Here is a 24,844-nt window from a genome sequence, read left to right as displayed (position 1 = left end):
CTTAACATCATCCTGGGCATGTTGTGACAATATAGTTCATTTTAATTAAAAGTGTTTTCAAATCATGAAAATTATTTCCTCCTCTATAAAATGATGAGGTTGGGCTAGATGACCTCTATGATCCCTTCCCATTTTAAATCCTATAAATTTAGATTAACTTGATTCTTGACTTGGGGAGAGGAAGAAAAAAGAAGAGAGAGTATCTCTTCTATCTCTTCTTTCTTCTCCACACTTTGCCCCCTTCCACCCACAGAAAATTTATATTTTTTAGTCTGGGCACTTGAATTTTGATTGACAAAAATAATGATGAATATTCTATTTAGCTAAGGTTCATAACAGGAAAGTAACATTAAATTTGACTTGGACGGACAAAAAAAAATGTAAACCAGTTGAAGTGGGTGCAATTTTGTGACAGCAATAGGTATTTTAAGCTCTTACATCAACCCAGAATCTTTTTTTAAAACTTGTTTGCCCACTTTTAACAATTCTAACCATTCAGAACACAGCAAAGAACAGGAAGCTAACTTTAAAAGGTGCCTGAACAGTCAAAATATGTCACGAAGTCCATTTCCTAAAACTCATGTACTTTTGCACATAGCAAAATTCATCAGACCCATACTCAGACTTATGCAATTCTAGCTAATTCAAATTATTTGGTTTCTTCCATCTCACAAGAATGAAAGTCCACATTAGCCAGTGGATATGAAAGGAATATTATCAGTAGAGGGAAGGAAGCTGACTACCCTGAGAAGTAACAACTGATAGTCTGAAAGTAGAGAAAAACAATCATAAAATACAGAGACAGAATCAAAATGCACAGCATTCTGAGGCCATTTAGTGTAGAGACAAATAGCCCTACACATCTGACTAGAGGGCTTTTTCATCTTATGTTATAGCAATTATGTTAATCCATGTTCATTATTATGAAAATGTTCAATTCTTTTTCTTTAGCTTTGGTTTAAGACAGCAGAGAAATATATAATTCATTTTAGAAAAATATATTCCAGAAAGAGTTTTTAAAAAGTTTTGATATTTAAAAAGGATAAGGCTCCAGTTATCCAGGAAATGTGTTTAATAGGAAACATACCACCTCCTCCAGTGATGCCAGAGTAAGTTTTGTCTAATATTGTTGATTTTGTTGTTATTTGATTCTTCATTTCTTTCCTCCACTCTCATTTTAAGCTTTTTATGCCTGGCATTTGAATTCTGTATTCATCAGATACAAAACTAATTTACAGCTATTGGACACATTCCTAACTTTGGATTTAAGCCATCTTCTCATTTTTTTGAAATGATATTACCAATATATTTTATTGAGTACGCCTACGATGTCCCAGTGGTTAAAGATCTGCATCAATTCTCCATATCTACCTAATAAAGCCTTTCCAGGGAACAGGAAAAGCCCTAAGGACACTTGCAATGTCACACAAGGGGGCGGGGGTGAGGGGTGGTGTTGATGTCAGGGACTTTTTTACAATATATTCAAGGATTTCAAATAAACTCAAAGTAGTCCAAAGAATTCTGAGCGGACCTGCATTTTTTTTTGGATGGGAAAATGTCATTTTGTTCAATTATCTGCAAAATTCTCCCAAACTTAATGGTATTAATCTAGGCCTTTATTCTGCATTCATTAGCAAAGGAAAATCCTTTTAGCCTATTAAAAATTACATACTCCAGCTGGTCACATTGATTGTGACTACATATGTCAACTTGGTTCCTTTCTTCACCCTAATTTTTGATCCATTTTGTAGCTCACTACAGTCAGTAGATATAGACTTGAGGCAGTTTAAATATTATATCATCCTTTGCCTAGTAATAATAATGTCAAAAAAGCTTGCATTTATAGTTTTCCAAAGCATTTTACAATCATTACATCATCTTAACCTCACCACAACTCTGGAATTGTCCCCATTTAACAGATGAAGAAACTGATGGAGACAGAGTGTGACTTGCCTAGGTTCTGATAGCTACCAAGTGTCTAACTGGATTTGAACTCAGATTTTCCTAACTCCAGGGATAATGTTCTATCCACTACTCCATTTGAATGGACCCAAGAAAATATATTAAATTCATATACTAATTTAATATGTAATTAATGCAACATGTAAATCAGTGGTTCTCAAAAATTTTTGGCCTACCACCCCCTTTCCAGAAAAAATATTACTTAGCCACCTGGAAATTAATTTTTTTTAATTTTAATAGCAATGAATAGGAGAGATAAATGCACCTGTGGCTATCAACGCTTCCCTGGATTGCTGAAGCACCCCCCCCGGGGGCGGTAGTGCCCACTTTGGGAATCACTGATGTAAATGAAGTAATATACAACCAGTTATAATTAGCAGGTGACTAGTCCTAGGCAAAGTTGTCCACATCCCTTCTTCTCTCGGAGTGGTCATTGGAGAGGAAGGACATCCTTGATATTTCTAGACATCATCTGTTCAAGAAATTAAAACTGACTACTTAAGACATGAATTTTAAATGACCTTAGAATAGATTATAAGGACTCTTCAGGTACTTGTTAATTACCTTTATTGTTACCAATTAGTGCTATTATTGTTTTTAAAATGTCCATAGTTACATCTTTTTTTTAAAACCCTTACTTTCTGCCTTGGAATCAATACTGTGTATTAGTTCTGAGGCCAAAGAGTACTAGTAGTCAACACCTGGAGTTCCATGGCTGGGGAGTCCCTGAGGCCAGATTTGAACCAGGCCTGGTTCTCAATTCATTGAGCCACCTTGCTGCCCCCATTATATCTTTTTTAAGAGTTGATGATTCAGAAACTCTTAGATATGGTAGAAGTTAATTACCAGCCTTTATGACAAACCATATCAACATAGAAAGTAAAGTCTATAATTTTATGGCACAGATAGAACTGGACAAAGTGAATTGATTAGGATAACCAAGATATGCATTTTTTCCACTTGAACCTTTTGAGTGCCCAAAAGTTAAGAAACTTCATGTATCATCTAAATAGATTATCTATAAAGTTTTTTAAAATGCCTCTTATAGGAAACTCTATGGAAACAGAAATAGTAGACAATTTATCAAATGGCAATAGTGGCAAACATAAAGAAAATAAAACTGGTAGTTCTTTTTTTTCCTAAAAATTATTGAAGATACCTTATATATTTCTCTACTACCACTACTACCACCATGGGCTTTGGTTTTGTAGTAAGTGGATTATTAGCATTTTTTAAAATAGTCTCATATCTTCCACAAAATCCTATTCTAAATCTTTACTGTATGGAGATAAATCTGTGTTCTTGAAGGTTATGTCTAATTTTTTTTTTATTTTGAGTATTCCTTGCAACTCTGCATGTTTTAGGAAAGACTGATGGCCAACTTTCTCATGATGAACCTGTCTGAACCTGGCAAAGCTGGTCCTAGCTAGAGAACAGATACACAGCTCATTGTACAGCCTGTACTTGGAGCTCAGCCTTGTTGGTGGAATGTGAAATGACTTGTATTCCATTACTTAATCTTCAAGAAACAAGTATCCCTCCAATCTACAATTTGCCTTTGGAGAAAGATTTTAGTGGAAGGAGTTCTTTTAAACATGATAATATTTAAGATTCCTTTCAATTCTTAAGTAATATATTGTGACATTTTGCCTAATTTAAGGATAAGAAAAAATAAAGACTATAAACCTGTGCCTTCACCCCTCTCTCCAACTATATCTTCTGCTACCCACCTAAAAATAAATATGTCCATTTATCCAAGAAACATCTTAGTCTTCATTAAAATGTTTTCCATTATATCTCTGTTTTTTCATTCCTTTCATCCTCTTTTTCTTCACCTTTGTCTTACTTTTCTTCCTCCACTTCTTTACTCTAAAATGCTACTCAATTACCTGTGAGTTAGTCCACTTCTTTTGTGCTTCCTCTCAGAGGTGGCAACCTTTTGTTGTGGATTTAAATGACTCTTTCATAAATAATATGTAAAGATGTTCAAAATGTTTTTTCTAAAGAACACAGTCTGTCCTAAGAAAGAAATATATGTGATATACTGTGGTACTAGGGGAAGTGATAGGAAATTCAAGAACTCTTCCCTGTTCTCTAGGGCCTTTCAATCCAGTTAAGATGATAAGATACATAATTTTTGTAGCAATATGAATTAGTGATCAAAGAAATAGATTTGGAGCCAGAGGACCTAGATTTAAAATATCAAGCCTTTTCTAATTCTCCCCATTGTTAGTGCCCTTCTTTTCAAACTACTTTGTATTTAACTATTTTGTACTTATTGTAGTGAGGTGGCATAGTGGATAAGGGGTTAGTTTCTGAGTTTGAATACTGCCTCAGTCATTTGCTAATTATGTGATGCTAGGCAAATCAGGTACTCTCTAAGCTTCAATTTCCTTATCCAAAAAATGTGACTAATGATAGCACCAACCTTCCAGGATTGTTGTGAGGTTCCAATGACACAACAAATGTAAACCACTTTGAAAGTCTTAAAGTGCTATATAAATACTAGCTATTTTTATTATTTATTCTGCATATACTATGTATGTACTTCTTTTCTCCCCCCTTAGCTTTAGAATGGAAGTTTCTTGAGGTAGAAGATTGTTTAGCTTGTTTGTATTTGCATCCCCTTCGTTTAGCTTTAGCACAATACCTGTCACCTAAGTAAAAACTTCTCTCTCTCTCTCTCTCTCTCTCTCTCTCTCTCTCCCTTCTCCCTCTCCCTCTCCCTCTCTCCCTTCTCCCTCTCCCTCTCCCTCTCTCCTTGTCTGTCTATCGATCTATCTAGTATATCATTCTTATAAGGGCAAAAAGCTCCTTCCTCCTTAGAGTTTCCAGCTCTCTCCTTCAGGAAGAATCTCAAATACGTTTTAAAACTCTAATTGCACAGAGATCCTTTTTCTTCTCTTTCTCCCCTATGTAATAGTCTTCCATTCTATATCATCCTGACAAAGGTTGAGTCTCCTCTTCTCAACATCAGATCCCCATTTTTTCCATGGAAGCCTTGCTTCCACTACTTTTAGGAAGCCTTCATTTTCCCTTAATAGTCTGGAATGTGAAGGTTGTTGTGAGGTAAAATATGTAAGGAGCTTTTTGTGAGGTGAAATACTATATAAAAGTTAGATATTACTGTTGTTGTTATCATTTTTGTTATTATGTATAAAACCTGATTTCTGCTTACAAATTTGTATCCAGTTGAGGAAACAAGACAGAGACTCTTGTAACATATTAAATAGCAAGGTGCCATATATTGTAATACAGTTGGCAAATAGGGCAGTGTATAAATTAAGTTTTAATTATTTGTGCTTAGTGCAAAATGACCAAGGAAATAGAGAGGTCTTTGTAAGTTAGTGTTATCAAGGAACATTTCATGAAGAAGCTGAGATGAGCTGGATGTTTCATAATGGCCAAGCTATGGAAGTTCTTGAACTTAGAGTTGGCATGAGAAAAAGTCATTTCTGGATGATGTCTCAGATGATAGGATGTATGATGTGGGCGGATGATAGGAGCTTTGCAGACAGCTAATAGAAAGACAACCTGGAATACCAGAGCTATTATTCTACATTTTCCATTAAAAGGCAAATGCTGCCAGTGATATGAATCTAATCTCTAATGTGAGTGATACACTCAATGTCTAATCGTGAACAAGAGCCCTTAATTAACCAGAATTTCTTTATTTTCTGACATTCGACTTTTAGGAAGAAAATGTGAATTATAGAAAAAGTTTTTTGTCAGGCATGTAGAATGTGATTATGCTTGTGTGAGTATATTCTCAAATCTCAGCTTTTCAGATGTGGCAATGGTGAGCCCAGTTTTCTCCTTCATATTTGTCTATATTGTATCCAGTAATGGTTCTTGTTTGTGACCATGACAGTACAAAGATGGCAGAGAAAAGTTCAGTCTGGTTCCCAACATGTATTAAAGGTAATGAAATTACCTAATACATTGTAGAAGGATTTTCAGTAGAAACTATAAACAATAGGATTTTCAGCTTTGAGTCTAATTAACCAAAAATTAAATTAATATGCTATTCCCTAAGAATTCTGATTAATTGGAGAAATGCTATAATGGCAGCCACTTAAATTACCAAATAATAGTCTCCATTGCTAAAGAACATGTCTGGCAACCTATAGAAGTAATTTTGCTTGAATTAAATAATAAGTGTGGTTAGCACCATGAAACCCATTCATGAAATAGCTTCAGACTATAACCTAAATTAAACCAGCCCTCAACAAGAGAAATTCCAGCTTGTATGTCATCCTCTTCCCTGATCCCAGCCATTTCCAACAACAATAGCAACAATCATTTACTTCCCAATTTTCTTCCTTTGTCCCAAATACTATTTGGAAAATCATCAGTAACTTTTACCTAATGAATATACTTTATATATTATGTAGGAAAAAATGGAATTGGTTTTTAAAAGACAGTTGAAGAATCTGGTTGAAGCCATTAACAAGATATTTTTCCTCCTAACAGAAGAACAGTTATCTTCTATCTATGGTAAAATTCTGTTTATAGTAGAGTAATTTGACTGTTTAAACTTCAGAAGTCCTTCCAATACTGTCTCCAAACTAACCCAAAATAAAACAAAACAAGACCCTCAGAGTAATAATAAAAAGTTATATTGGGCCAAAGAAGCCTTAAATTGTATCATCTCAGTTCCTGACATGAAGAAAACTTGGAATATGGGGCAAAGAGGGCCATAAAATTGACAGAAATTCATAGTGAGAACTAGCAGCATAAACAGAATGAAGAAAAGCTGATCTTAAAATATATTACTGCCAGAAAGAAAGGGCTAGGTGTCTGAAGGACCACATAAAAGGTAAGAGATCAGGAAATTCTATTTGAACCACTTGTTTCAGAGGCCTGTAGACATCTGACAAGGCTCTTAACCTTTCTGATCCATGATTTTTCCATGTGTAAAGTGGGAGACAGTGATATTTGAAGTACCTTCCTGAAAGAGTTGTTGGAAGAATCAAATTAAAACAAATTAAAATTCTTTGTATACCTTAAAGCTCCTCTCATATAGCATCTCATCATTTACAAAGTACTTTGCTAACAACTCTGGGAAGTAAATAGAGCAAATATTTTTATCCCCATTTTATAAATGACTAAATTAAAGCCCAGAAAGATCGTCAAACATTTAGTAAGTGACTGCTAGGATCTTCTGGCTTTAAATTCAATGATCTCTCAATTATATCATTTTCCATGGCTAGAACTCTTCCTTTCCTCACTTCCATAATTTTATCATCATCATTTATCTATGATTAATAATGATAACCACAACAATAAATGAAACAGGACTTGAAAAGTAGGAGATTTTCCAAGTATAGAAGCTGAACTTCAAAGAAAATAAAGTCATTTTAATAGTAGTGAAGAAAAGAAATCAAAAGCATTTTCTGATATGGCTGACTTGAACAAGCTCCTAAACAGGATCCTAGTCTGGCGATGTCATTTCCCTGCTAACAAAATTTCAGTAGCTCCCTTTATCCTCTAGGACAAAATGCAGCTCCTTCTGTCTAGTATTTTATTCCTTTCATAATCTGCATTCAGCTTAATGAAGATCATTTTCCCCTAACACACACTTATTCCAGGCAAACTAACCTACCTATTAAGTATACAACATTTCATCCCCCTCATCTTCGTCTCTACACAGACCATCTCCATGCTTAGATGACTTTCTTTCCTCCCCTCTATTTGGTAGCATTCCAAGCTTCTTTCAAAAACACATCTCAGAAGCTATCTTTTACAGGAGACCTTTACAGATTTCTCCAACACCCTGTTGTAGCACCCTGTTGTTGGTGCTTTAACTCCTGCTCTGAAATTACTCTGGATACATTTTGTATTTATTCATCTGTACTTATTTATGAACATGTGGTATTATAGGCGTGTTGTTTCCCTGGTGTAAAATGTAAGTTCTTGGTAGGCAAGGATTATTTCATTTTAGTCCCATGTGGTGCCTTGCACAGCATTGGTCCTAAGTAAATGATTGCTGAATTGAACTGAATTTACCTACTGTCTACTGTAATGGATATTCCTGGGCTCTAATTTCTTCAGCATTCTGGCTCAGTGAGTCATGGGCCAGGCCATACCTGGGAACACCAAGACTCAAGCAATTAAGCCAGGACTCAGACTATCTGGAGCAATCCCTGCAGTGAAGCATCAAGTCCTTAAGAGGGTCGGAGAACTTAGATGGATAGAACTTAAAAACTGACTCTTGAAATGTCGATCCTTGAGAAGACAAGGCCGGGCAACACTCTCAGAAGAACATAGTTTTAGGGCAAGGCACTAAGACAGTGCTTAAGTAGAATTCTAGTTTCTGCTTTGCCACAATTTCAGTTGTAATCACTTAAACTCTCTAATGAATTTGTTTCCTCATTGTAAAATGAGAATAAAAATAACATCTACCTCACAAGGTTATTGTGAGGATCAAATGAGGTAATATAATTAAAGTATTATGTAAACTTTAAAGGACTATGTAAAGACAATGATGATAATGATGATGTTAAGGTAATGTGGGTTAGTTAATTTATCTTTTTAGGCTTCAGTCTTCTTATCTATAAAATGAGATCAGACTCAATAATCTCCTAGGCATCCCTCTTTTACCTCTCATATTCTGTGATTCTGCAGAAGTTAAGTTACTACCCAGGTCATATCCTGGTGAAACCATCTCAGCAGATGGATTAAACCAGGCTGAGGGTAACTGGCAGGCCTTTTTGTAAGTTAGGGTGGTGTCTACTCCAAGTATGTGAAGACTTCTCTGGAAGAATAGGCAGATGAAAACCATTTGTTCCAGTGGCCACAAAGGTGATTGAAGCAGGTACTGTGGAGTGCTTAGAGCTTGGTCAGGTCATCTACTACATCCCAAACCATCACCAGCCACATTGACTTTTGCTGTGCCATTAGATTTCTATGACCCAGAAAGAGAGAGTGAAGTTGATGATTTCACGCAATTCTATCTCAATCAAATCCAACTCAGGAGCAAGTCAAAACATCAACCTGGTGATGTCACAGGTCCTCTTTGAAAACAAAGGACAAGCAATAAGGTGAATGAATGAAAAAATACTTCCTACCCATCTCACCTTCTCCTTATCTCAAAATTATCAACAAGAGTTTCTCTTAGAGATAATACAATTGTTTTTTTTGTGTTAAGTAGTTTTGGTGAACAAACCCTTAGGACAGTAAACATGTTAATTTTTTTCCCTGCCATCCAAGTTAGTCTACAATAGAGTGTTTTTAATTGGAAACAAGCATCTTGCTTATTAATGTCACAGAATGAATTTTAGGTTCCAGTTATAGGACTAACTCTTCTCTACACACAGTTGTAAGAATTTAATTTTGTAAATTATAAGATAGACAGTTATTTTTCTGGTCCAGGGAGAAGATATTTTAAATAAAACATTATGAATGAAATAGCTGTGATTACTGGATGCATGATTAAAGATGATGGGAGAGTGAGCCAGGGATATCTATTTCCTTTTCTTTGATTAGTCTCCAAAGGCACCATCCAGAGACTGAAGCTAAGACCAAACTAAAAGGCTTTCCTGGAAAAAGATTCTGTTCTTACCCTTTTTATTTCCAGTTTTTATCCCAGATGCATTTTTGTTTTCTATTTCAGAGTGAAACAAGAAAAAGAAAGAATCTATATAGTCTAAGTGATATAGAACTTGAAATAAAAAAAAAATGTGAAATCTAACCCTAACACAAACACTCAGTTGTTGTATAAATAAAAACTTTCCAGTGCATCAGTTTCCCAGTTTCCTCAGATGGAAATCATGCTACTTTTCTCCTTTTGAATACTAGGAGGATTTTAATGCATTGATATATATATATATATGTATATATATATATATATCACCTTGAACTTCATAGTTCAAAAAACATTGAATTGTATTATTATTGACCACATAACAAGGCAAGAAATATAGTGGAATTTCATTTTTTTGGGTAGTGTGAAATTTGTCCTAAGTCTACCCTGTACAAACTAACTAGCTGTGTGGCCTCCAATTAGTCATTTTCCTTTAGTTAGAACCTAGTCTCCTCACTTATTGAATGAGAGGGTTAAGCTACACAATCTCAAAGGATGTTTCTACTCTGAACATTCTATGCTGGCACCTTCATTTTCTAGTGAATGTTTCTCTTTTAAGTCAATCATTGTGCTTAGAAGGATTATTTCGTTTTAGTTTTCCAACATGATAAAGAGGAATAATAAACTCACTAGACAGGAAATATTCTTAAAAGCCAAAATTTATAAAAATCATTGCAAAGGATGCTCTTGTGAAAACACATATATAAAACACCGTATTCATGCTAAGAGGACTCATTCTAGCATTATTAAAGGGATGATTTTTGAAAATTTGGAAAAGGAATCAATGATAACAGAGAAACAATATGGCTTCATCAAGAACAATGGCTGGCTAATTGCATTTTTTAAAATGTCTTGTCTCTAGACTAATATGTCAGTCAGGGGAGGCCAGAGGTAATAGTATACTAGGTTTCAATGAAGCATTTGATAAAGTCATTTCAGATAGTCTTGCGGAAAATATTGGGATAAGGGTTATATCAGGGGTCAGCAAACTACATCCCACAGATCAATTCCATACTTGCTTGTATATAGACCACAACCTAAAAATGTTTTGTTTTGTTTTGTTTTGTTTTTAATATATTTAACAATAAAAACCAGACAAGGGGTCAGATTTGGCCAATGGACCATTGTTTCTGATCCCTGGGTTAGATGCTAGTATAGTTAGGTGAGTGTGAAACTCATTAAATGGCTGGACCCAAAAAGCAGTCATTAATAGGTCAATGTCAGCTTAGAGAGAGAGCTTTACTTGAGTGCCTCAGTAATCTGTGCTTGATTTTATGCTTTGCAACATGATGAAAGTAAATATAGAATTCTTATCAACTTTACAGAAACAGGAACCTGGCAGGAATAACTAATAACATTAGAAGACAGAATGAGGATCCAAAAAGAATTCGACAGGCCAGAACAGTGGGCCTTGAATCTGGTTAGATAAATTTAATTGAGATAAATGTAAGATCTTGTCCTTAAGTTCAGAAGCACCAGCTTTCATATGTATGGGGTTTAGTAGACTGCAAGATAAATATGAATCAACAGTATGAGGTAGGTGGCAGCCAAAAAATATGATGATGTGCTGGGCTTCATTAAGGGATATGAAATTTCCAGAACCAGAGAGGTAGAATTCTGCTGTCTCCTGCCTTGGTAAAAACACATCTGGGATAATGTATTCAGTTCTAGGCATCATGTTTTAAGAAAGATGAGGACAAGCTGGAGCACATCCAGAATAGAGCAGTGAGACTGGTGATGGGCCTCTCAATTATGTTTCAGTCCCTGTAGATTGAATGAAAGAATCAAGGTTCTTTCACTGCTAGAGAAACAATATCTTGCTTCCCCAGAAGCAAGGGAAAAAATGATATTCATGTTCAAGTATTGGAATGTAGAGGAGAAATGAGACTCATTTTGCTTAGTTCTGCAGGGCAGAATTAGGAGCAGTGAAGAGAAATTTTGTAAAAGCAGATTTGGTTTTGATTTAAGGAAAAACTTCCTGACCAGTTTTCCTCCTAAGACCATTTATTATAAGCCCATCAGTGAAGTGGGCTTCCTCACAAGAGTGGGTTCCTCTCTTACTTTGGGGATTTGTGGCAGATAGAACCTGTGTATCTGAACACATTTCAGGGATGGTCTACTAGTGGGATTCCCATCCAACTCCAAGATACTCTGATTTATTAAGGATGATTTGCCCCCTATAAATACGATGGCATTTTGACATGTATTTCTGTTACATTATTCAATATTTCATTGGCAGATGCTTCTGATCAGAACAATGTCCAATTTCCTTCCAGAATGAACCAGACAGCTGAACTATATGCCATGTTCACAGATTGCCTCTGTAACCCCTGCTGCTTCTATAACCCCTGCCAGCATTCTCATATATGTATAACAACATTGGCCTCAAGGCTTCCTGAGATATTTTGTCATTTCTTGTGGTTCTTGTTGCATATTTTGTTTTTAGGCTTCTTTGCCATCAAAATTGAAGATCCGATAACAATAAAAGTTAATAAACCTATAGCTTATATGTTTTCTTCCTTCCCCTCCCCCTCAATCCATTACTTTGTTATAAATACCATTATCATTTGGACCTCTATACCAGAAATTTTTTTTATTATTTTTCTATTGAAAAGTCCTGCTGTAATACCTGAAAACATTGCAAATGCAACCTGACATTAATCTTTAATGTTCTCAGGGTGAATAGTTTTAAGCTGAAATAGTCACAGAGACAACTGTCAAACGTTGTCAACTGGAACTGATGAAAGAGAAAAATGTGGCTTCTGAAAACTTACTTGCAAGATGATCTAAATATTTTATTTTCTCTTAAGAAAATCCTGGCCAGACCTGCCCCCTTCTCCACCAATCTTACAACAGTCAGATGATTTATGAAGAAGCCATCGTTTGGCTTTTATGTTGGGAGCAACAGATGAATGATTGCTTCTAAAGTGTTGCTGTTTAGTGAGATATTAATGGGAGGGATAATCCATTTACATTTTTACTGCAGAAGTTTTGCAGTGCTTTGGGGATTCATTTATCCTTAGCAGTGGCAAGAGAGCCTGTGATGAAATAAAATGAGAGTAAAACTCCATGTGGAGGCTTCCTCAGGAAAATCTACTAGCTGTTGAGTTTTTCCCAATAGCTAAAAATGTTGACTAATCTCCTTTCTCTAAGACAAGGATGTTTTCTGATGACTTGTATAAATAAATACAACTTGAACCCCAAAGGGAATGCTCTGAGGGAAAGAGAATTTGAGAATAAAAATGGAGAAGCTAGGATGATATCAATGCAGTAGTATATTTTAGACTACCTGGACAAATGTAGGAAAAGGATGATGAGTTTCTGATATAATTAACAAAGCTAACTCAGAGACAAAACAATAGCAATTGGGGGAATCAGTTATGTAGGCATCTAATAGAGGACTTTTTTTCCTACTAAGAATGGACTATCTGATAACTTCTTGGTTTATCTTAATTTCTTTTCTGAACTTAATTGTGTTCTAGCTGTAAAACATTTGGAAATGAAATGGAAATTAGGGTAACTTAAGGTGAGTAGGAATTACTATCTTATCTTATTCATACTAGCCAAGGTAGAAAACACTAGATATTTTAGGTATGTATCAAGATGTTCTAAAAAACAGAATTCAATAATCTTGGTAATGTATGATTCTGTGACCTGAAGCTTTACAACAGAGGTTCTTAACCTGGGATACAGAATCTGTTTTTAAAAATGGATTTATTTGATTCAGATTATTCTGAGAAAGGATCTAGAGTTGTCAAAGTGTCACCAAAAGTGTCCGTGACACAAAAAAAGAACCCCTGCTTTACCAGGAAAGACAGCCTAAGTCACATGCTCTCTTGATAGACATAGTTACTGTGAACACATAGCTACTTTTCAGTTCTCAGTGTATATATATATATTTTTTTAAAAGACAAAAAAACTGAGTAATCACTGAATCCCTTTCTTGTTCTCAACCTTTGAGCAACTGTGGAGATTGGAAGAGGAGGTACTAGAAGACTTTTAATCAAGAAATATCCCAATTTTCAAAAAGGAGAAGAAAGTGAGTTGCATAGACTTTAGAGTAGTGAATTTGATAGTGATCCCCAGAAATCTTTTAAACCTAAAACAGATTTGTGAACACTTGGGAAAATAATGATTCCTAGGAATTCCTGTGTACAACATGGAGAAATGTGGTTTGTGCAATAGTAAACAGATGGATTCATCAAGTCAACAAGCAGTTTTAAAACCATTTCTATGTTCCAGGCACTGTGCTACACACTCAAAATAAAAAGAAAGGTAAAAACAGTCCTGTCCTCAAGCAGCTCACAAACTAATGACAACATGCAAACAACAATGTACAAATAGGAAATATACAGGCTTATATTGTAGGTAATCTGAGAGGGAAGGCATTAGCTTCAAGGAGAACTAGAAATGTCTTCTTACACAAGGTATGGCTTTTAGCCAAGACTTAAAGGAAGCTAGGGAAGCCAAGAAGCAGAGTTTTAAATAATAAAACCATCAGAGATTTTTAGTGAGATCACATAAGGCTCTCTTTTTTAGCTTTGTTATGTTCAACACATCACATACTTAAGATGAAAACATTAATGACCCGTTTGTTATATTCCCTTGATATGAAGCTGATAAGGATAACTAATATGTTGAATGATAAAATCAGACTCCAAAAATACTCGGACAATTGGTAAGAGTTGGCCAGCTAAAATAAGATAAATTTTTGCTTGGCTAAACATACCACGCTTAGATTTTTAAAATTAATTGCAGAATTAAAGGAGATGAGAGATGTGGTTAAACAGTAGTTCATATGAACAAGACCAGGGGGTTTTAGTAAATTGCGAATAAGCAGTGTGAAGTGACTGCCAAAAATCCTAATGGGACTTTAGATTACACTCGGAGAAAATCGGTGTCGGGAACAAAAGAAAAGATCATTCCTTCTGTACTCAGCACTGATTCAGACCAGATCTGAACCTTTGTGCTCAGTCCTGGGCACTTCACATTAGAAGGCAATTCAACAAACTGTAGCATGTCCAAAGGAGGAAGACCAAGGTTATGAGGAGGGAAGCCATTAAAGGAATTAGAAGTACTGACACTGGAGAAAACTGTCTTTAATTTTCTCATAGATTGACCTTTGAAAGGAATTAACTTTATGCTCTTTGGCTTAAGTTTTCCTCATCTCTAAAATGGGTAAAATAACAGTACCTGCAAATATGATTGTTGTAAGGATCAAATGAGATAATGTATGTGAAAGACTTTATAAACTTGAAGTGCTATATAAATGTTAACTATTGTTCTAGAGTTCAGCTCAGGATTTAATAAAACTTAGTATTAGAGACATGCAACAATAGATAGCTTCCCTCATGATGTAATGAGCCCCTCATCACTGAGTCACTTAGTAAGCTTGTAATTGCCTCCTGTGTGCCAGGTACTGTGCTAAGTTTTAGGGATACAAAGAGGGGCAAAAGACAGTTTCTGTCTTCGACCTAATGGGGAGACAACATGCAAATATGTACAAACGAGCTATATCCAGGAAATAAGTGTTTATGCAATGGCTGGAGGACCATTTCTCAGATCTAGTCATCTGTTCCTGTGGGCTGCAAAATTCTTGAATTGGGAATCGGGACAACAGATTATCTTCAAGGACCATTTAAAGCCTAAGATTCTCTATCATGTCATGAACCAGCCAGAATTATTTTCTATAAGGTCTTTTGCCTGAGCAATATACATAAAATGCTAAGTTTAAGATAGATAATTACATAGAGCAGTGATGGGCAAATTTTTTAAAGAGGGGGCCAAAGGAAAGGAAATGCTCATCTGTCAGTCTGTTTCTAAGGCAACTCTTTCGAAGTTTCATTGTATTGTATCCTACTCACTGTATTCGTCAGATTAGGAATAATGTCAGACTGGTAGTATAGAACATTTCAGGCCCCCCCCCCATCTGGCCCAAGGGCCATAGTTTGCCCATCACTGACATAGAGTAATTTTCTAGCTTTTTAAAAAATTAAATATTTTCAGAAATGTCACTGCCTGACTGAATGATCTTATGTCATTCATTTTTTTGTGTGAATAAAAGTGATGCTAAATTGATCACAAAATCTGGAAAAGCAAATACTTTCACACCAAAATTGCTCATAAATTTGATTGATATTTAACATAAATATGTTAAAGCAAGAAGTGTCAGAATAATTGAGTGGGCTGTTGGGAAGAGATCCTTAGTTTTTACTTTCTGATCTCTTTGGTTCTGGAAAAATTCAGATAAAAGGCATGTAAATATAAAATATATCCTTATTAACTGGATGTACATAGGTGTTTCTGGTTTTCCTAACTTTGGTAAAGAAGAGGCTCTTTGGCATTAGACAGCTGTTGTATCTCCTCTTCTCTCTTCTCCTGCATTCAGTCCTGGGTAGGCTATTATGCTTTCAATAACCCATTTCACCTTCATCTTCTATTCCTTTGCAAATTCCTTGAGCTCTTTGAGAATGAAGACATTTATATAAGGCAGCTTGTTTCTGAACAGAGAATGACATGCGAACCTTGGAGCTGCTCATTCTTGGCATTTGTTCATTTTCCTTGAGTCTTAATTAGTTAATTTCCCAAGCAAATTTTATTAAGTATATACTATGTACAAGGTTCTAAGCAGCATACTAGATATACAAAGACAATTGTAAATTATTGCCAGCCTTCATGAAACTTGTTCTGATCTTTGTATGAACTGTAGGGACAAAAACATATTCTCTGCACATGTACACACGTGTGTATATTGTGTGTATATGTATGTATTCACTCACACACAGAGTTGTAGTTACAAAATGGTTTGAAACATGTCTCCAAGAACATACACAATGAGATGAGATGAACCATTCATGCAGTGAAAATGTGATAAAAAGATAAACAGCCTAAATGGTAAAGTGCTACCCTGGAGGTATTCAGAGAATCAGAGGAAGCCCTCAGAGCATTGGATGAGTCTATTTTTTTCTTAATACTATGTATTCCATCTTAGAATCAATACTATGTATTAGTTCCAAGGAGAGACATAAGGGGCTAGGCAGTTGGGCGTAAATATCTTGCCTAAGGTCCCACAGCTAGGAAGTGTCTGAGGTCAAATTTGAACCCAGGGCCTCCTATCTCTAGACCTGGCTCTCAATCCACTGAACCACCCAAATGCTCCTAGTTGAATCTTCTTTGGAATTTAATACTTTTTTAAAAAATAAAATTGGATTTCCTCATCTTACCAATGCTAGAAGCACTGAGTCCACCCACTTTGAACAGAAAAGGAGTTTTGAGGGGCAGCTGGGTAGCTCAGTAGATTGAGAGCCAGGCCTAGAGATGGGAGGTCCTAGGTTCAAATCTGGCCTCAGACACTTCCCAGCTGTGTGACCTTGGGCAAGTCACTTGACCCCCATTGCCTACCCTTACCACTCTTCCACCAAGGAACTAATACACAGAAGTTAAGGGTTTAAAAATATTAAAAAAAAAAAAAAAAAAAAAAAAAAAAAAGGAGTTTTGAGCTATTCCATTTCCATCTTTGACCAGTTTACCTCTCTTTAAGACACCTGATGGCCCTCCCACTCTCAGGACCTTACCATAGCAATGCTGAACTTACTATGTATACCAGAATAACAGAGCCCCCAACTTGCAGCTCAGAACCCCCAAGTTTGAGAGAACTGCCAGTTCAACTTCCTCCATGGCAACCAGCAGAATAATACTTTAAAATAAAGCAATCTCAGTAATGCAGGATTTCTTACATTTGGAATATTACCTTTGGCAATCCTGTCAATTAGCAGAATGGAACTCTGGCCTGGCAGGTGCCATCCTGGGTCCTGACAGTTGGGCTGTGACTATATAAAGCCCTGCAAACCCAACCTTGGGGTTCTGATTTCCTTGATCTCACCCAAACACCCAGCTACCCCTGGCTTCCCCTTGGGGACCCTGGGAGGTAAAGGGAGGTGAAGGGAGATGAAGAGAGGCTGGGTTGTGGAACGTGGGCAGGATCTAGTTTTAGAATAGCCTAGTAGTTAGGGACATCCCTTGCATAGATCAACAACTTCATTTGTTTAGCTGGTGAATCAAATAATATCAGGCCAGTGTCAAGTCATCTCTGGCTGACCTTATCTTCTAGGTCCATTGCCAACACTTGCCAATCGCCTCTAGCAACAGCTTCTCAAGACCTTGAATCCTCTTACCACAGTTTTCCCTTCCCAGTTTAAAATAAATCCCTTAGCCCAGGGGTCGGCAATGTATGGCTCTTTCTGCAGGAGCCATAAAGTCAATTTTTTTCAGGCGCTGTTACAGGAGTGCACTGTGAGCACTGAACGGCTCTCACGAAATTACATTTTTAAAAATGTGGCGTTTATGGCTCTCACGGCCAAAAAGGTTGCCGACCCCTGCCTTAGCCTAAATCTGTGAGTTCTTGTAATTCCTATATCATCACCAAGGCTAAAGAGACTGAGCAGAGGAGAGAATATCAATTAGTTGAGTTTACTGAGAAATGGAAGCTGAGCCCTACTTCCTGCTGGATTCTGCTCTCACCCAATAGGAAGGCAGTTACTCTAGCAGGGAGGGGCCGCTCACTCAACACCTTAAAGGAGCAATGGAGATTGCCTGGGCACCACAGCTGAGGCTGCTCATCACTGATAGCTCCAAATCTCCTGCTAGTTTAGCTACAGGCTCCAAGGGCCCTGGTGACTCACATTTACCACCATAGAGATTGGAGGCTGATGAATCTCTCTCTACTTATCTTGATTAATCCTTGTGAGGTCATACACCAGGCTTGTCCAGCTTGGGCAGCATTGAACAGAACTTATATTCCATTGACATATCCATTGAGGAACCAGGGGTTATATCCATACAATATTGAGACATCAATGTAGGATCTTAAAGGAGGTGGCTATTTCTAAAATATCTCAAATAATGCCATCCTTTGGCTAAAATTTATTCTGTGTACCAGTACTGTGACCATTGTAACCATTAGAATTTGGTTATCTACCCATTTGCCACATTCAACACTGAAAAATGAAAAGAAACCTCCAGAGAAGAAATAAAAAAATTGAGTATGTAGTCACTTCCTCTGGGCAAAGAAATTTATCACTGATACTATGCTAACTTATGGCATAAACTGACTAGTGACTGCATTGGGCATTATGAAGAATTAAATTAGATGCTATTCCTATTTTCTTAGAGATAGACATCTTAAGTGGAAAATGTTTAGTCAGCATCAGTTAGGACCCTTTTGCAAATGGTCTATCCTAGCTTCAGATAGGCATACAGAGCTTGAACAAATGCAGAGAGTAAGTTGACTCGGGGATGACAACAAATTAAACTAATTCAAATTTATGTATTTTATACATGTATATGTACATACATATAGTCAAATTTAAAAATAAGTTAATATTTTTGCTAATAGTAAATTTGAGAACAATGTAAAATTAATTTGATCATTCTTCCATTGAATTTTAAAGCAAAGATCTTGGATACAATAAAGGAAAATTCTTAAGTTCATCCATTGTTCTTTAAGACCAGAATTAAGCATTTCTTTGTATTCAGAAAGGGCCAAGCTCTCAATTTGCATATGTACTGTTTTATACATGTTGACTATAGCATAAAATTACATCATTATTTTATTTAAATTATCATGACATGATTCATAATACTATGGCTTTAGAAATACTATTTATTTTCTCCATGAATTTTGCTCTCATGAAAGCAATATGTATCTTTTTTCACAACATGATGAATAGGGAAATACTTATTATATTATAATATATACAGCTATATCATATTACCTGCCTTCTTAAGGAGGCAGGGTTTAGGAGAGGCAGAGAATGAAACAGATTTTTTGGACATAACTAATGTATTTGTTTCTCTTGGATAAACATATTTATTATAATTTATTACATATTTATAACAAATCATATATTCTATCATTGTTATGTTACATATATTACATATGTATAAATAGATGATAACTTAAAAAATAAGAAATATTATGGTTGAAGTATTACCCTTTGGGAGGTAGCAGTGAAAACATTTTTTAAAATTTGGTTAGCCTTTAAAATAAATGTTAGACCTAACCCTATACCCCAATTTTATAAATGGTTTTCAGTTGGTTTGATGATTGCTTAGAATTTTGGAAAGCTTTCCAGAAAATATCAGCCTTGAATTATAGTATATGAAGTATCAGAGAAACAATTTACTGCATGGGATGAAAGAGTCTATTCCAAAGCATTTAGTACATTCTATTGCTTTTTATATGGAAAGGATAGAGGGAAGTGGGCTTGATCATAGTACAGTTAGATAGATATGGTTCGGCTGAACACAAAGAATAGTCACTTGAGGCAGCTGGATGGATAAGGAGAGAGTTCTGGACTTGGATTCAGAAAGACCTGAGTTGAAATCCTGCCTCTAATACATATTAGTTCAGTGACCCTGAGCAAGTCTCTTAACTTATATTTGCATCAATTTCCTCATCTGTAAAATGGACTTAGCAGTAGTACTTACTCCAGTGGTAGTTGTGAGGATCAAATGAGCAAATGTAAAATGCTTTTTTTTATTTGCATATTTAATGTAAATGTAAATGTAAAAATGTAAACCTTAAAGAGTTATAAAAATTCTAGTTATTAATAATAGCGGTAAAAATAATTGTGTTAATGTCAGGTTTGAGGGAAGTCTACAGGGAAAGTATCTCAGGGATCTGTGCTTTTTCATGTTTTATCAATGATTTTAGTAATATCATAAATGATGCACTTACTAAATTTATGGATGATACAAAGATGGGAAGGATAGCCAAAGCATTGGGTGACAAAGATAGGATTCAAAAAGTTCTTGATGCACTAGGATATTGGGAGAAAAGTGGATAAGGGTTTAACTGAGAAAAATAGTCATAAACTCATATTTTAAAATCTAGTTCAGAATTACAAGATGGAAGATATGAAGTCAGTCAATAATTCCTCTGAACAAATTTGTGGGTTTTAGTGGACTACAAGCTCAATTGAAGTCAGGAGTGTGACATGGCAACCAAAAAGGCTAAGGCTACTTAGGCCCTGCTAAGAAAAGCACAATGTCCAGGACCAGAGAGGTATTAAAATTGCTATATTCTACCTTAGTTAGACTATAATCTAGATTATTGTGCTCAGTTCTGTGCACCACATTTTATGAAGGTCATCCATAAGCTAAAGAGAGTCCACAGAAAGCCAATGAGGATGGTGAAGTTCCTCAGATTCCCAATGTATGGGGCTGATTAAAGGAAATGGAGACATCCTCATCTATAAAATGAGGGGACGTAATATCTGTCTTCAAGTATCTAAAAGGTTGTTGTTTTAGAACTATTGTTCTTGGGGGCCAAAGAGAGCAAAATTAGGAGCAATGAGCAAGAAGTTAACAAAGAAGAAATTAAGGCTTTATATAAGGAAAAAATATGCCAAGAATCAGAGCCATCTAAAAGTAAAATAATTATTTTGGAAGGCATTGGTGGTTTTTATGAGAAGAATAGATGACCACTCATTGAGTAAGCTGTAGAAGGATTTTTTTTTCATGTAGTTGAACCAGATGTCCACTACAATCTCTTCAGGGCTGAAATTCTGTATCATTTAGACTATATAAGGTTATATGAGCTAGTGATTGTGAGGAGAGGAAGTAGAATTGGACTGCTTTGTGTAGAAGATTGAGCTGAATTCTAAAGATGACTGATTAACTCATTTTTTAAATTGAGTCCAAGGATTGGTCCCAGAAAATGAGGGATATTTATAAAGTGATTAGCACAAAGGTCAGATATGTAGTAAGTATTTATAGTACTTATAATAGCTGGATCCTTAGAAAACTGTCATCACATTTTTTAAAAACATGAGGAAGTATTTGGCCTATAGACTTTTTAATATGAAGAGTTACTACTAATACTATTTATATAATGCTTTAAGGTTTGCTTTAAGGCACTTTACAAATTTTATCTCATTTGATCCTTACCACAACCCTGGAAAGTAGAAGCCATTCTTCTCTCCATTTTTACATATGGGAAATTGAGGCAAACAAAGTTTAAGTGACTTAACAAGAAGCAGCCAGTTTCTGAGGCAGGGAGTGAGAAATTCTTTACCTTCTCTCCCTGTGCCACTTAGCTTCCCCTTGTAGTGTAATGTGTTGAATGCTAGGCCTTGAGTCAGAAAGATCTAGGTTCAGTTCTTTGCCTGTGATACTTACTTGCTCTGTAACAATGGACAGTCCCCTGAAACTCAGTTTCCTCATTTGCAAAATGAGGAGGATGGACTCAGTGATCTCTGAGGGCCTCTCCAGTTTTAAATCTATCAATCTATTATACCAGTCTTAGGAGATATCTTTGTGACAGTGATATCAACAGAGATGGGGAAAGATAGAAGCTAATATAGGCCAAGGCTGAGAAAGTAGCTTGAGAGAGCTGCAGTGAGCAAGTTGCAACATGCCTTCTTTTCACTAGATGTCACATTATATGATTATCTTAGAAATTTAAAGCAACAGCAGCATCCTTTCCAAAAACTAGTGGAGTAATAAGGATGAAATAACTCAAAATCAGAAAAACTTTCTTCTCTAAAGAAACAGCCCCAGTGATCCCTATTTTTGTCACTGGCATTAGGAAACTAGGATTAATCTTGTGACTTCAGCATTCAATGAAATAAATTCACTAAACTTATATTAAGCACCTGCTCTGGGCCAGGCACCATGCTCAGTACTTATGATACAAATTAGAAAAAAGAAAGACAATATCAGCCCTGAAGAAGCTTACAATCTAGGGAAGCAGAAAAGTGGAAGTAGAGGGGGGCATTATTATCAGGAGGGATCGAGTTTGGGACATGAAAAATGGCAAGTTACCCCAAAAGTTCTGAGCCTTTATAAAAGAAGGCTTTGAGAGAAGTTTGTTGCTTTACCCTCCAGCCCTGTAGTCAAAGGACAGAGACAACTGAGGGAACTGAGTTATTGTGTATCAAAACCTGGGTCATTCTGCATGGAGATTTCAGGTGATCATCTAATTATCCTGGGGAAGACATGATTTTCCATGAAGTCAAAACCAAGAGAAGCTTCTGATGAAAAATGGAAAATCTTCCAGGAAAGAGCTAATCACTTAGGCAGAGAGTAACACAATTTTCCTTAAGCAAAGACAAGAATCAGGAAGTAAAACTAAGATTATCAGCTCTGTTAGCCTTTGAAGTGCCTTTAAATAACCATTTTAATACCAGGCTAACAGAGAACCTGATTTACATTCATTTGCAGACTTCAAATATCTAATTTTAGGACAAATTTCAAATAGGTGACATTAGAGTCTTTTGAATTGTATCCCTTAGTTTAGATTAGAATAAAGTATGGTGGGTTTGAAAAGGAAGCTGAATTCTTTTTTTAAACATTTATTAATATTCATTTTTAACATGGTTACATGATTCATGCTCCTACTTTCCCCTTCGCCCCCCGCACTCCCCCACCCATGGCCAATGCACATTTCCACTAGATTTGTCATGTGTCCTTGATCAAGACCTATTTCCAAATTGTTGGTAGTTGCATTGGTATGGTAGTTTCGAGTCCACACCCTCAATCATGTCCACCCCGACCCATGCGTTCAAGCAGTTGTTTTTCTTATATGTTTCCTCTCCTGCAGTCCTTCCTCTGAATGTGGGCAGCGTTCTTTACAATAAATCCCTCTGAATTGTCCTGGGTCATTGTATTGCTGCTGGTACAGAGGTCCATTACATTCAATTTTACCATAGTATATCAGTCTCTGTGTACAATGTTCTTCTGGCTCTGCTCCTTTCGCTCTGCATCTGTTCCTGGAGGTCTCTCCAGTTCACCTGGAACTCCTCCAGTTTATTATTCCTTTTAGCACAATAGTATTCCATCACCCGCATATACCACAGTTTGTTCAGCCATTCCCCAATTGAAGGACATCCCCTCCTTTTCCAGTTTTTTGCCACCACAAAAAGCGCAGCTATAAATATTTTCGTACAAGTCTGTTTATCTATGATCTCTTTGGGGTACAAACCCAGCAATGGCATGGCTGGATCAAAGGGCAGGCATTCTTTTATAGCCCCTTGAGCATGATTCCATGGTTTTACTATCTACTTCCTTCTTGAGCTCTGCCAGTTTCTCCTTTATGAATTTGGGTGCTATGCCACTTGTTGCATACATATTGAGCAGTGTTATTTCCTCATTGTTTATACTGCCTTTAATCAGGATGTAATGACCTTCCCTGTCTTTTTTAATCATATCTATTTTTACTTTGGCTTTGTCAGAAATCATAATAGCCACTCCTGCCTTCTTTTTCTCATTTGACGCCCAAAAGATTTTGCTCAAGCCCTGAACCTTAAACTTGTGTATGTCCACCCGCCTCATATGTGTTTCTTTTAGACAACATATGGTAGGATTTTGGTTTCTAATCCACTCTATTTGCTTCCGTTTTATGAGTGAGTTCATCCCATTCACATTCAGAGTTATAATCATCAGTTGTGCATTTGCTCACATTTTCGTATCCTCCCCTATTACTACCCCCTTTTTCTTATACTATTTCCTTTTAAACCAGTGGTTTGCTATTGAGCCGCTATCCCTTATCCCCTCCCTTGATTAACTTCCCTTTCTACCCCTCCCTTATTTTTCCCCCTCTTTTTGTTTTTAAAGGCCTTATGAATTCCCTCCCCCTTCTTCTCCCCTCCCTTTTTTTGACCTCCCCACTCCCCTGCTCCCCTTGGTTTATCCCTTCTAACTTTCTCAGAAGGGTTAGATAAGAGTTTTATGTCCCAGTGGATAGTATAGCTACTCTTCCCTCTCCAGGTTGATTACACTGAGAGTTAGGTTTGATTATTACCTCTTAATGCTCTCTTCCTCTCCTTCTTATAATAGTATTTATCCCCTCTCCTTCCCATGCCCTCTTTGTGTGTAATAGAATATCCTATTTTTCTTATCCACTCAAGTTTCTCTTGGTGTCCCCTGCTATTCACCCCCTCTTTCCCATCCCCCATGTCATCTTAGATTATTTAGTGTTCCACCCTCACCCTGTGAATTATTCTTCTGATTACTATAATAGTGAATACTATAATAGTGAATAGAGTTCACTACAGAGAATTATACATAACATTTCTCTACATAGGAATACTGATAATTAGATCTCACTGAGGCCCTTAAAAAGGCAAACTTAAAAATTATAAGTTTTCTTTCTTTCCCCTCTGTATCTTATTTACCTTTTCATGTTTCTCTTGATTTTTGTGGTTGGGTATCAAACTTTCCATTTAGCCCTGGTCTTTTCTGTGCAAATACCTGGAATTCTTCAATTTTGTTGAATGCCCATACTTTCCCCTGGAA

Source organism: Gracilinanus agilis, chromosome 1 (genome assembly GCF_016433145.1).
Source record: "Gracilinanus agilis isolate LMUSP501 chromosome 1, AgileGrace, whole genome shotgun sequence".
In the NCBI taxonomy this organism is placed as follows: domain Eukaryota; kingdom Metazoa; phylum Chordata; class Mammalia; order Didelphimorphia; family Didelphidae; genus Gracilinanus; species Gracilinanus agilis.
Note: the sequence above shows the minus strand (reverse complement) of the source record.